General features: G+C 43.6%; 1 protein-coding gene across 1 annotated transcript in view; it reads right to left on the reverse strand.

Moving 5' to 3' along the window:
• Cntnap2 (contactin associated protein like 2) overlaps window positions 1-13,852 on the reverse strand; it is a 1,699,165-nt gene that overhangs the window by 574,449 nt on the left and 1,110,864 nt on the right. The gene's annotated exons all lie outside the window — the stretch shown is intronic.

Below are 13,852 nucleotides of genomic sequence, written 5' to 3' on the forward strand. Positions count from 1 at the left end.
TTTCATCTTCATACTTTTCTACTGGATGGTTAAGACCAAGGTAAAGCAGGACCTATGCAACAAGAGTTGTAGCTTTTTGGTCTAAGAAGGTCAGTGAAATCCCCTCAGGATTTATCCTGAGATCCTTTACCTCAGATTGTAGAACCTTTGTCAGTGTCAGCCATGTGGATGAGTCACGGCCATTGCTTGGCCAATGTACTCTCTGTGAAAGCAGAGGCAGGCAAATCTTAATGTAAACCAACAACCACCAACAACAAAAAAATCAGAGTCTACTGGATCTACCTGTTGATACAAATGGATTTCCTGTTAAACCCATCATTCATCAGAAATATATTTGGGGGGAGATTGTACTTTCTGGGTTTTGTCTCTTATACATGGTGAACTTCAGGGTTGGTAATGTGCAGGGAAGGCAGCTGTCCTGGCAGATTCTGGGGGGATCTGACATGCATGGCCATGCAAAGGAAGAGTAATGCTATTGTGGCCTAGGTCTTCTCCGGAGCCGAGAGAGAGAGACAGACAGAGAGACAGACAGAGAGAGAGAGAGAGGCAGAGACAGACAGACAGAGACAGACAGACAGACAGACAGACAAACAGACAGACAGAGATGCCCACCTCTCTCTCCTGTCCTGTCCTGTCCTGTCCTGTCCTGTCCTGTTCTGTCCTGTCCTGTCCTGTCCTGTCCTGTGAGGCTGGCAGCTGTATCTCCAGTGCAGCCTCAATCCCATAGATCTGTGGATGGAACACTGCAGCCCCAGAGACTCCCCTGGGGTCATTCTGCCCTCTAACTGCAGACATGGTGACTAACAGTGACGCAGCTGTTCCCAATTCCCACAGCCTGGAGTGGAGCCCATATTCCCCTTCCCTTGTCACCTGGATGTCCCAGTGGGTTAGAGAGGAGGCTGGGACACAAAGATCTCTGGGAGATGTGAGTGCTGAAAGAATCAAAGAGATTTGGATTCTGCCCTCTCCTGTTATCACCCAAATGTTTCATTTCTTCCTCTTCATGGCTCTTTCTTGCTTGCAACCTTGGGGCCCAGGCCTTGATGCCTTCTCTTTCATGGCCTTTGTGCTGCTGATTTTTATGGCTTCTCTATTCGTGCATTCAGAAATGACCTAACCAGATTTCACTGCAGTCTCTATTTTCTACAAGTTGCACATGTTGCAGCAACATTACGCCCACAGCTCCCCACTACCAGAAATATCCTTCTTCTCCCAAGGGCTTGCTGTCCTTATCTTTTTTTTTTTTTTTACTTGTATATAGAAATAAACAGTGTTTCCCTGCTTCAGCTGTCTCTGAGGTACATTTTCACACATGCCTTTGTAAAACCTGTTCTGCTTAGTAGGGCCCCAGCCCAGCTGGATCCCTTGCAACTACCTTCTGGATGAGGGCATGGGGCTTAGCACCTAGCTTTTGCTTTGCAATCTCTGCAGCTACTATGGTTCATAATGAGAACTAGGCCTGCATTTGTTAATCAGCTGCAGGAATCGAACACCAGGGCATCACCACATACGTCTGCTGCTGCCACATGTGGGCCTAGACCCGTCTGCTGTCTGGTCAGGACTCCAGTTCTGGGTTCCTAACAGTCCAGGGCTTTCTACTTTTCACAGTGTGGCAGGTATGTTAGTCCCATCCCTGCATGTCCATCCTTCACAGAAGCACCTGTACTTACTGGTGTTTGTGGACTGAGAACTTGCTGAGAACAAGCTGTCAGTCTTGAACAGTTGACTTCATTTTGGAATTCCCAGAGGCAATAGAGGGCATCTGAAGGACACCCATCAGCTCTCTGTTAGGAAATACCCAAACCTGGCTGCGCAAATACCATGCTCTCCTGTCCCCTTCTGCTAATGTTTCTGCTGCTTTCTCTGGTTACTCCCCGGTGTCCCCCAGGCTCCACCCATCCCCCATCTTTTTGGGAGATGAACCCTCCTTTATTCTTCTCAGCTTCCCTCTGGGATTTAAGACTGATCATCAGCTCCTTCAGGAAAAACAAGCAACCAGAAACCCAAGTTCTACTCCTCTGGTGCCTCTACCTGCCAGCCACCACTCTTCCGTCAGAAGCAATGATATTTGCAAGGGTTGCTTGCCAGATCCTGGATGTTTTTATTCCATCACTGCCTGTTCACTCTTTGACCAAGGCTGCAGGAAGCAGGGTCTCCAGCTATCATAAGAAATGAATTGTTTTAAAGTCAGTCCCTCTGTCCACTGCTGTCCACCCCGTTCCATCTGAAGTTTTATTTTCCTGAGCCTCTCAGTAGTGTTTTATGCTCAGCTGTGTCCTGTTCTCTTTCTTCCTTAGAAATTTTTATGCTTAATCTGTGTTGTGATCCTTGGTCCTCATATCTCTCTAGTTGCCTTTTCTGCCTCCTGGGGCATCCAGATGCTTTTTCACTCCATTCAACGTTGGACTCTGAGATATGAGAGGCTCTTCTTCTTGCTCTTCTTCTGCTGACTGTGTAGCCTCTGTTATACTTAGCCTTTTGATTGGCTGCGAATCCTCATCACACACTGAGTCTTGCCGGAGCTGTTGTTCAGTGGTAGAGAGCTCGAGTACTACGTGTGAGGTCCTGGGTTCCGTCCTCAACAATGATACAAATCAATCCAACTCTTTCCTTTGAGATTCAGACATCCCATCATCTACTTTGCACCTCTGCTTGGCTATTTCAAACCCAGTTCAAATGCATGTGATGCTGTCCATCAATCTTCCCAACTAAACCTAGTCTGTCTGTCTGTCTGTCTTTGCCTTTCAGTCTCTATGTCTCTGTCTCTCTGTTTCTGTTTGTCTGTTTCTGTTTCTATCTCTGTCTCTGTCTCTGCCCCTCTGCCTCTCTGTCTCTGTTTCTCTGTCTCCCTTTTTCTGTCTCTCTCTCTCACTCTGGAGTTTGGATATCAGCTTCTAACCCAAACCCCTCCAGCTAGCTGCACAAGCCTTTAGGCAAGATCCTGCACAACCCTTCTTCTATCGTGTCTTTTGCCCCCTCTGCCATGGAGCTCATGCCTCTGATGATGATGAATGCAATCACAGAAAAGGGCGCAGTCCCTCCTGGGTACCTAGGAAACTGCAAGCCATTTCCCAAAGAATACGCTCTTCCTCCTCTGGTGCCAAGAGCGCAGGGACAGCACTGCCCCAGCAGGAGAGGGAGCTTTGCATTCCACCCAGGAGAGCAAACCTAGCCCTCAATGCCTGTCCTTTCTACCTTTCAACCTCATTTTTAATGCTGTGGTTGAGCACCAGGCTTTGGCTTTTTCTGTGACTGTCATTACTCATAGAAGCAGACACAGCTAAGATGCATACATCTATGTGTACCAATGGGGAGCCCCTACACCCTGATACTGTCACATATCTGCATTCGCTCGGCACCTCCTACTTGGTGACAACCACAGAGGCTATGCACATGGGCAAAGCATCTTATACTGCTGTATCTTCCTGTTGACCTCAGAGCATGCGTCTCTCGCCAGTATCACTCAACTCAGTAATACACAGTTTCAAAGACGTGATTTCATGCAGATGGGAGAGAAATAGAACAACAAGCTCAAAGCTCTCTTTGCCATCAGTCTTTTGATTAAAGTGCCCTTTCCAGGGAGGTAAATATGACACTTCCCTGAGCGCTACACATACTTACTGTGTGTCGAGACCGCTACATCTTTATTGCAGGGCCGTGGGTGCCCTTGTTTGAAATTGTTTTGACCTTTGGATGAGCACACATTATAAAAAAAAATTCCATCTTTTTCCAAAATTAGCGAGTCATAATAAAAAAGGAAGTCAACTTCTTTGTATCTCAGTGACACCTGCAGAGCCACAGCAAAATCTTGCTTGGCAACTTCATTTTACTACAGGAAAGAACAACTTTGTGACCCCTTATCTGAACGCAGCCCTATGTAAATGATGCCTTCCCGTTGGAGTCCAGATGGCAGCTCCTCTGGCTAGTGTCCCCTTGTTATTTCACAGGGCATCACAGTCCCAGGAGTGATATTCAGGCTATGGAAGAGGCTGTCAGAAGTCCCCGTCAGTATCAATTTGGTACTTTGCACCTAAAAAATTACTATGTTCAGAAATGTACCACGTATTGTATTAGAATGAACTGCTATGGATTGGGAAATTGCTGACGAGATCATTGAGGATGAGAGATAGGGTCTCTTCAATAATGATGGGTAGTAGTAAAGTGATGCAAGCGTGTGTGATGGCGAGAAGAGTAGAGAAATCAACTCCGAAGCAAGGAAAACCGACCCGGCGTGCAACTGGAAGTATAAGCTGGCATCCTGATTGAGCCCCATCAGAAGAAAGCTGGCAAGAGTGATATTAAATAAAACATGGAAACCAAGCCCTAGACCTTCAATTTGGTAAGAATTTATTCAGTAATATTATGGCCTGTCACTGCCAGACGTAAAAGAAAACCAGCTCATGTTGTATATTCTCCAAAGGACTTGACGTATACTGCATCCTTCTTCCCAGGGTGAGCTCCGAATGATTTAAAAAGAATGAAAAATGCTCTTTTCTTCTCATAAGAAACAAAGAAATATTAGGAGGTGACAACAACAGGCTGACTCTAATTCCGTAAGCTTGAATGACTTGCCCTGCAAATCTACCTAAGCATTTGTGACAAAGACAAAAATAGAGTTCTTTCAAGAAAAAGAAAACTTCGAACATTACTATCCATTTGGATATAAGTAAAAATGATAAATGCTTTTTGAGGACTATAAAAATATCTTCTTCCAGTATATGATTTGGATTTTTAGGTTTTGAATGGTTACTTGACAGCAATTCTTTATTTTTTTTTTTAACTTTAATTTTTTTTTTTTTTTTTCAGTGCCAGGGGTTGAGCTCAGGACCTTGCACTTGCCAGATAGACACTTACGCTGCTGAGCTATCTCCCCGGCCCCTTGAGAGCAGTTTTTAAACTGAAGAAAATACCTATTTTTGAATCCTTCACTCTTAAAAGTAAGTTATAAATTAGTAATCGCAATCCAATTCTTTTTTTATTGTTGTTTAGAAAATCTTTGCCTGTCTAAAAATTTATAAAGAACGATATTTAAAGAAGTTTCTCTATAATGGACATCAGTATGGTGACATCTCAGAGAACAGGAATGAGAAATTCCCCATGACCCAGCTATCCACCTGCGAGGGATCTTTCTCCCAAAGCTTATGTCATCATCCCCAGTGATCCACACCTACTGTTAATGATAGCAGCACAGTTTGTGATGGCTAAATCCTAGAAGCAATCTGTATACCCATGCACAGATGACTGGGTAAGGACAGTGTGGTGTCCACGTATATCTAACTGCATGCCACTCGGCTGTAAAGAATGACAGATTTGACACATTTGCAGGAAAGTGGATGCACCTGGAAAATATAATACTGAGTGAAATAAACCAGACACATAAACTGAAATACTCTGTGTTATTTCTCATTTGAGGGAGGCAAAGTACACAGAGAATGATAGAAGATGGATAGGAGGGGACACAGGGATGGAGCTCTTGAAATAGGGCAGCCATCCAAAGGAACAAGAGAGGGGTGAGGAGGGAAGGAAAGGAAATAAGAATAAAGAGGTGCAACGTCCAGGAACTAATAACCTCAAGGAATGTAAATATCACAGGTCAACGCCCCAACTAGGATTAATAACACTGCATCAACAAGAATGAAAAACGAGATAGAGGACCTGAAGGAGGAAGGAGGGAGAGAAAGGGAAGGGGAAAGGAATAAGAAAATAAGTAAATGACATGAGCTTTAAATAGTAACCAAGTTAAAAAAAATTCCTGTTGGAAAATTACCATTCTTGATGTGTATTCTTGATACCGTAAAACCGATTACTTAGTGCAGGCATACATTCTATGTCTGATTATTTCGTGGCACGTGCAACATCGTGTAATAGCCTGTTGCTTCTCTCTCTGCTTTCTTCCCTGAGAAACATCGACATGGCATGGAAGGGGACTCAGGAGCCAGCCGGACCTCAGCTAGACACCACAGTGAGCCTCCGTGTAGCGACCATGCAGGGGAAGAGAGAACTCATCACTAGGTTTAAGGCTGAGACCCCGACAACAAAAAGCAGCTTAACAAGAGAAAATTGCATGCACTTACTTTTTAAATCATTTATCTATTTATTTGGTACAGGACCTGAAATTCTTCAAGACAGGGGCAAAAACAGTACTAGGAAATCAGCCCTCAAACACTGCTGTCTGTGAAATAATTCTTCCAACTGAACCTATCCTTCTGCGTTTGAATTGTTTTAATTATGTGCTATCTCTTAAAGTAATAAACCCCAGCTTAAACTTGAACAATCAAAGTCTATACAAATTTTAGCTGCTACATGTGAAAAACAACAATACAAACAATAAAAAAAAAACCCAGTTATAATCTGTTACTTTATAGCTAGGAGAAAGAACCAACTTTTGTCAGGGCAGAAGGTTCTGAGCTTATTTAGCAGGAGGAACAATTGAATGAATTATTTATAAAAATTAATTCCCAGAAGGTATCAGGTCTTATTGGTATGATATAAGTGAATAGCTTTATCGATATGTATGGATATGTGTGCTACTGGAGGTTGAACCCAGAGCCTTTTTATAGAGCTATAATCCAAACTTATTTTTATAATTTATTTTGAGATAAAGTCTCACCAGGTTGCTAAATTGCCCAGGCTGGACTTGAACTTACGCTCCTCCTGCCTCAGGCTCCCACAGTGCTGGGATTACAGACATGTATCACCATGTACAACTGTGTCACAACTTACTTGACATTTTCTATGGCAAGAGATTCAAACATGATGGAATACTTATTTTCATTTCAAAACTTGGTTAAAGATTCAAAAGTTCTTTGAATATTATTTGTTTAATCTTGACATTTCATTAATGAGTGTTTTCCCAGATGGTGTTTGGAGTATTCAGCCTAAGGCTGGCCACTGCAGCGACTATCACACATGAGTTGGCGGATCAGTTCCTATTATTTACTTTGGGATGTAAGAAAGAAAGAAACATGCCAGAAAACTACAGCCAGCAGTGGGACTGGGGTAATGGCTGGGATCTGGACATAATACAATTTGTAGAGAATGTCAGAAGTATCAGACAGGCTCACCCCATGACCCTGGTTAAAAAGATCACTTCCTGTCCAAAAAAAAAAAAAAAAAAAAAAAAAATCACATTCTCTCTAAGCAAATACTCTTGTGACCACAGAAATAATGAAGCATCTCTCTCTCTCTCTTCTGGCTAAATGAGTGGCAACAGATTTTTTCTCAGGGATCAACAGCCCCATGTTGCTCCTCCTACTTCTTGGACAAAAAGCATTACTGGGTCCACGTCCTAACAGCATCCAGAATAAATTCTGTTTCAGTTACTCATTGCTGGGACAAATACCTGACATCCAAAATGAAGGAAGGAAAGGTTTTTTTTTTTTTTTTTTAAACTCATAGTTACTAAAGGTTTCAGTCCATACTCAGCTGGCTCCAAGGCAGACTGGCACATGGCAGAGGGCAATCTTTCATGGTGGTAGCAAAGAGCAGAGAGTGAAGGGAGGAATAGCAGCAGCTCAAGCAACTAGCTTCTCTTCCCTCCTTACATTGTAATGCAGACTACCTGCCCCAGGGCAGGTGTAGCACTCACACTCATAATCCCAGTGGGTCATGAGTTAATCTCAAACTCTAGAAGTCCTCGCCCATGACTGCATGAGGCTTTGGGGGGAAAACTAGGCACAAACTGTAACACACCTTCACTTCTTCACGCCCCGCTTCGAATCACCCAACACATTTCCGAAACTTGCAGCGTCTCTTCCAGCTGTCTGGAAGATGTCAGTGCCATGGGCCTTCTGGTATACCTCCTTTCTCATTCTGCAAGCCTGCAGTTTGCCTCTGTGCTGGTGACATGGTGGGTGGGTAGTGGCAAAATAAATGATGTCTAAGTAGTAAGTACCCTGCATTCAAGCTTTTTAGAAGGCATTATTGCTACCTTAGCGTGGGCTTAGCAAAGCAAGGGAGGGCTGGCCATCATGGATGCTATTTTAGTAAACTAAAATTGTGGAAGCAAAGGAGGGCACACCACTATTTATTTTAGAGTTTGAATCCAAGGCTTGGCAAAGCACACAATTGCTAGTTTTCTGCCACTTGATCTGTTACCTGCTGCTACTAAAGTAAGAGGGGCTCATTCCTTTCTTGTTTTATAATGGGGAACACAACATGCCCCCTCTCTTTTCTTGTGTAACACACACACACACACACACACACACACACACACACATAAAATGAGTCAAACAAAAATTACTTTCAGCATTATACTTAGAAAATATTCTTCTAATCTTTATCTTTTGAAGTTAAATCAAAGACACAAAGTTTGTATGAGAGAAATCATGAACACCAAAAGGAGGAGGAGCAAAAGTTAAACAAAACCAGTATACTTCAGAAACACATTTGACAGTAGACATGAAAGGAGAGTAAAGATGGAGAAGTGGAAATGAGAGTGGAAATAACACGATAGAGGAAGGAAGGACGGGGAAGGGTACAATCGCAAACTAGGGAGAGGAAAATGGAGGACAGAGTGGCTCTTCCAGTTGGTTGTTGGAATTTTCTTTTTATTCTGGCAAATAAGATGGCATCAAGGGCTGGGGATATAGCTAAGCAGCATAAGTGCCTGCCTGGCAAGCATAAGGTCCTGTGTTTGATCGCCAGTACCGAAGGAAAAAAAAAGATGGCACCAGTTTGATTTACTCCACTATGGGCAAATGTGTGAAATAAATCTCTGTTCTGCATTGAGGTGACCAGAATCCCCTGCTATGGTGTTACAGTACTGAAAGTCACCTACACCAGGTGAGTGTTTCTACTCTACTCTGAGATTCCCTTTCGTTCACTGGCAAATACTTCTCAGTTACATTCTACTCACTTCTGAAGACGAAGCCCCTGAGAAGAGTCCAAAGACTTCCCCGCAATGTCAATCAGTCTCTGCTGCTGAAGCTGAAAGAATTTATACTAGAGTATTTTGTTATTATTGTTTATTTATATAAACTTGTTTTGCTTTCTCCCCCTACAAACCTGAAGAATATGGTTGATAGGATTTTCAAGCAAAAGGAGTCTTTTTATATTTTATATTTTTCTTAACTGACTTAGAAGACACATTAATACACACTTTTTTTAAAACAAATTCTCTGCTTATGGTCCCTTAGTTGTACAGGGCCAGTCAGCAGTGACTTATTTTAATGAAGACACCCCAGTTTGGAAGCAAGACACCCACCTATGAGGGTAGGATGGCAATGTTGACAGAAACTCTGTATAATATCAAATAAAATTAATTAACATTACTGGCATTACTGATAATCCAACACAGACTTAGAATTTTGCTAGTACTTTTACTTTATTGAATATTCATATTTATGTTTTGATTAGCACACAGAGTATATTAAGAATAATTTCTTATGCATGTATTACTCTAGAGACATGAAATCATGCCTATAATTTTAATTATTTGCTCATTTACTCCTTTGTTTGATATTGATAGCATGAGAAGCATACGTGGTGGGAATACTTGGGAGACCCAAATTCATACTCAACTCTGATTCACTAGTGGAGCTGAGGAAAGCACCCAAGGCATAGAGTTTTTACTAACTTAGAAAGCCTCATAATATAAGGAATAATCTTAACCAAGATTTACTGTTTTCTTCTCTTATATCATTTTGTGAAGAATACATTTAAAAAAAAATTTATGCAGGGTTTCATGTAGCTCAGATTCCAAGTGATCCTCCTGTTTTCAGCCTCCTCAGTACTGGAATTACAGCTGTGCCCTACCATGCCTGGACTTGCACACCCATTGAGTGGGGCCAGTACGGTATGTAGTGCCAGGGATTGAGCCCCAGTCCCTGTGCTTGCCTAAGCAGGCAGCTTAATCTGCTGAGCTATCTTGCCAGCCCGAGAATACATAATTTGAGGCAGTAATATCCTGCCAGAGCACCAATCTAACGCCCAGGAATCTGTTATGACATTACTTTCTGGAATAGCTCATCACAAAACCTGCCTGAATTGTCTCTGGTCTGAGAGGACAGATATCTAGAGAAATGTAAATGTGCTCCACACTTAAAAAAAGAACAACATCAAATCCAGACAAGTTAAGTAATACTCCCCCATTTACTTCTGCAGTTTTTGATGGAGAATGCATGATGAAAAGCTTATATTGTTCCTACAGTTTGGGGAGTAGCCAAAATATAATCAAATGCTAACAAGAATTACAAAGTTGGATGTCATGAATCCTCAAGAGATAAATGGTTCCAAAAAAAAAAAATTTTCTATGGTAGAAACAAAGACTCAAACCAAAGAGTTTTGGGAGTGTCAAAGTCACACCTTATGTCCTCTCACTAAGATGAAATCCAGCCCCTCTCTAGAGCGCAGATGTCTGTCTCCTGGGGTGGCATACTGCTGTGACACAAGAGTGTGGGGAGCTGGTAAGGTAGAAGTAGATTCGCTTTCTCTTTCAGCTCTGCCGCTGGCCTCCCAATAGGGGGTGCAGGGGATAAAAAATCAAAACAGGAAAAACCTCAAGCAAAGGAACTTCTTGGTCATTTCTCTGATCCAAGTGAAAGATCCGGAACTAAATGATGGAGCCACTGGAACTTGGAAGATAAGACAGAGGCTGCTGAGGAAGCGTGACAGGCATGTTGGTTTGTGAGATCAATTCCTAAAATACTCTCACAACTTATGTGGTATCAAAGCGAGGCTGAGCGATAGGGCCGCTGTGTGCCACGGAGGAGGAGTGTGGCAGGAACAGACTTGCCAATGAAGGGTTTAAGAAAAGCTACAGGAGCCCATTGATCTGGACTAAGCTCCCGTGCTGGACCTCGAGACCAGACTAACCGGGAAAGTGGAGTCACTCGGGCTGAAGTTCCACTCACCAAACCAGAACTAAGTCGTTATCTGACCCCAGAGAAATCAGCAGAGTGGGAGATACCCAAATTTCCCCAAAGGCCAATCCGCGTGACAATGAAGTCTCCTCCGCTTTAATCCCTAGTATCCTTTAATCCTTTAATCCTTACAAAAGTAACCTGAAGTAATCTGATGTTAACCGATCTGTGATTTTCTGTTGATTCGCCTCTCTGTGCCTGCCTTATAAGGTAAGTGGCTTTGAAATGCACAACGAGCTGCTTGTTCTCTCTTTGATTTCTTCAGCCCAACTCATCACAGCTCTAATTCTTTTCATGGATGGAAGTGTGGTCCAATTCTACAGTTGCAAAAAAAAAAGCCATTCATTGAATGCCATTAAGTTGTTGGAATTGTGTCCCTTGAATGAAGACAGGATGAACGCAGAGGTAAGAAAGAATGGGGAGAAGGGACAGGGTGAAGGCAGAGTGTTTGCTGTGAGGGACAGCAACATGCATGGGCGCAGGGGTGCTGCACGGCCCCAGAGGCGGCCAGTGACTGGGAGACAGAGGCAGGGCATTAGCTACTCCATCTCACTGACATTCTCCTGCCAATGCAAACAATAAATATCTAATCAGATGATTAAATGTTAAGAACATTCTTTTAATAGACACCGGAAACATTGGTGCATCCTTTTCTTTTTATTCTAATTTATTTATTTGGTACAGATAAATAAATAACACAGCTCAGACTCAGTGATTCTCTCATCTCAGCCTCTCCAGGGCTGGGATTACAGGCGTGCGCCACCATGCTGGGTCTCGGTGGCCAGCTCAGCCCCCGAGGCTGGCACAGCATGTGGTACCAGGGATCGAACCTGGACCCTTGCGCTTGTCAGGCAGGAACTTAGACCACCGAACTCTCTCCCCATCCCGTGCTTTTCTATTATATGAGAACATAATTCACTCTGCAAACGATGGCCAGACTGTTCTCATAGTCCTGCAGCGAGCAACACTGCGATCTTCCTTCTGGGTTCACCCATGGATGCAATTACTCCAAATACCTCCTTTGCTAAACCCGGTCTAAAGAAAAGCAGGGCTGAAAGCTCCTTTTCTCAGCTGATATCAGATAATTATATCTGAAGGGTGCATGGGGGTGTGTGGGGGGTGCTGAGCTAGTTCTAGGCAACAGAGAAGTCCTGCGATGGGAACCTCCCTCTTCAGGCTAGGGGAAGGGAAGAATCTGTCTGCTGTTATCCTCTTCACAGAGTCTCTGGGAGTGGTGGGAATGCCATCCTCTTTGCTTTCATCTGATCAGGTTGAAGGATTTCTCCCCATACTCATGGAAGAGAAGTCTGATGTGTGCTTCTGATGCTGGCAGAGTGGGCCTCTAGAGCAGACAGTATTTGAGCATGGTAGTACAGGTTGCTACATAGAGAGTGGCACTGCCTGTGCTACAAAGCTCACAACAGCACAGCAGTCATGATGCACGACTCTGATGGAAGGGCTCTGAGTCGCAATCCCAGCCGTGGCAGCAGTGAAGGGGTCTTCTGACTCCCTTGATGCAGGAGTCAGACTGGACTGATGATGGTCTTTTTTTTTTTTTTTTTTTTTTAGGGAAGGGTCTACAGGGAGTTCAGGGTCTCACTACTAGATCGGACTCATAGTGATCTGCCTGTTGACAGCCTCCCAAGAGCTGGGATTACAGGCAAGCGCCACCACGCCCAGTCTCAATTGCTGTCTCAGTTGGACCTGAAGGTGGGGCTGTCACAGTAGGCCTGGGGATCGAATCCCTGGCCCTTGCACCTGCTTGCAGGTGCTTTAATCCGCTGAGCTATTTGGCCGGCCCTTCCATGATGGTGTTTCAGGCATGCAAGCAAGCCGGTTCCTGCGAGATGTGGTACTCCTCATCCACCTTGCTAAAATGCTGTGGAGCTGCACAGCAGCTTAGGAATTTTCCTACTCACTTACTCCTCCCTCCCTCCCTCCCTCCCTCCCTCCCTCTCTCCTTCTCTCCTCAGTGGGTAAGTCTACTTCAGGGTCCCTCCTAAATCCTCTCTACTGCCCTCAGCCTATTTCTCCTCATAGGCAAAGGCCTTGAGTCTCTTGCATTTCTGATTCCGCCTCAGCACCTGCTTCACAGGGTTATGGAGCTAACACAGCATGTGCTCACTGCCACTTCCCAGCTCTGTGTGTGTGGGCATCGCCTGTGCCTTTGGGTCTGTCTGCACATTTGACAATGGGTAATAATGCTGCCCCTTTTGTAGGACTGCGGGGAGCTATTTCTTACGCTTCCCTCAGGACTAGCACAATACTTAGCACAGGTTAGAGGCTGAACAAATATTTATTGGATGCTTTTAAAAGATCAGAATTAGTAACTGATGAAATATAAAATATCCTAGGCTCACTTATAAATTGATGTTAAACCAGTCTATCTTTTGCACAAGGCTTATCTTTGATCTATGCTTCCGATCATTCTTCAGGTTCTCCCCTCAAGCAGAAACTGGAAAAACAAAACCACAACTATAGCCACTCTTGAGACTCATATATCTCTTTGGATAAAAAAAAATATCAGTCTTTATATTGTAGTTTAGTTCTACATGTCCCGTTCTTAACTATTTTGAAATTCCTGCTTCCTCACAAGCTGAAAATAATGACCATTTATCCTTTCACCTGTTTTCCTGCTTGGTGAGGCGCTGATTTCCTCTGCTCAGCCAGGGTTGATTCATTTCATTTTTCACATAGCCTGGAAGCATGCAACCCTACAATAGTCCTACTTTGACACTGTCATTCTCTTGTCAATCTAAGAGGTTCTCCCTTTTTATCAGACCCTCAACCTTTTTATAGCCTAATAAATTTATACGGTGTTTGCAGCTAATCTGAAAGCGAGACGTCACGATCAAGCCACACACGCATCCCACTTCCTACATTTGCTGCACTTTAATGGTCTTGTTTTCATTTTGATGTTGTCACTCTGATTCTGCTCCACCCAGAGAATGAGCTACATCATCAGCACATCCGATTATCCCACCATCAAG

This window comes from Octodon degus, unplaced genomic scaffold (genome assembly GCF_000260255.1).
Source record: "Octodon degus isolate 3935 unplaced genomic scaffold, OctDeg1.0 scaffold00027, whole genome shotgun sequence".
Classification (NCBI taxonomy): Eukaryota; Metazoa; Chordata; class Mammalia; order Rodentia; family Octodontidae; genus Octodon; species Octodon degus.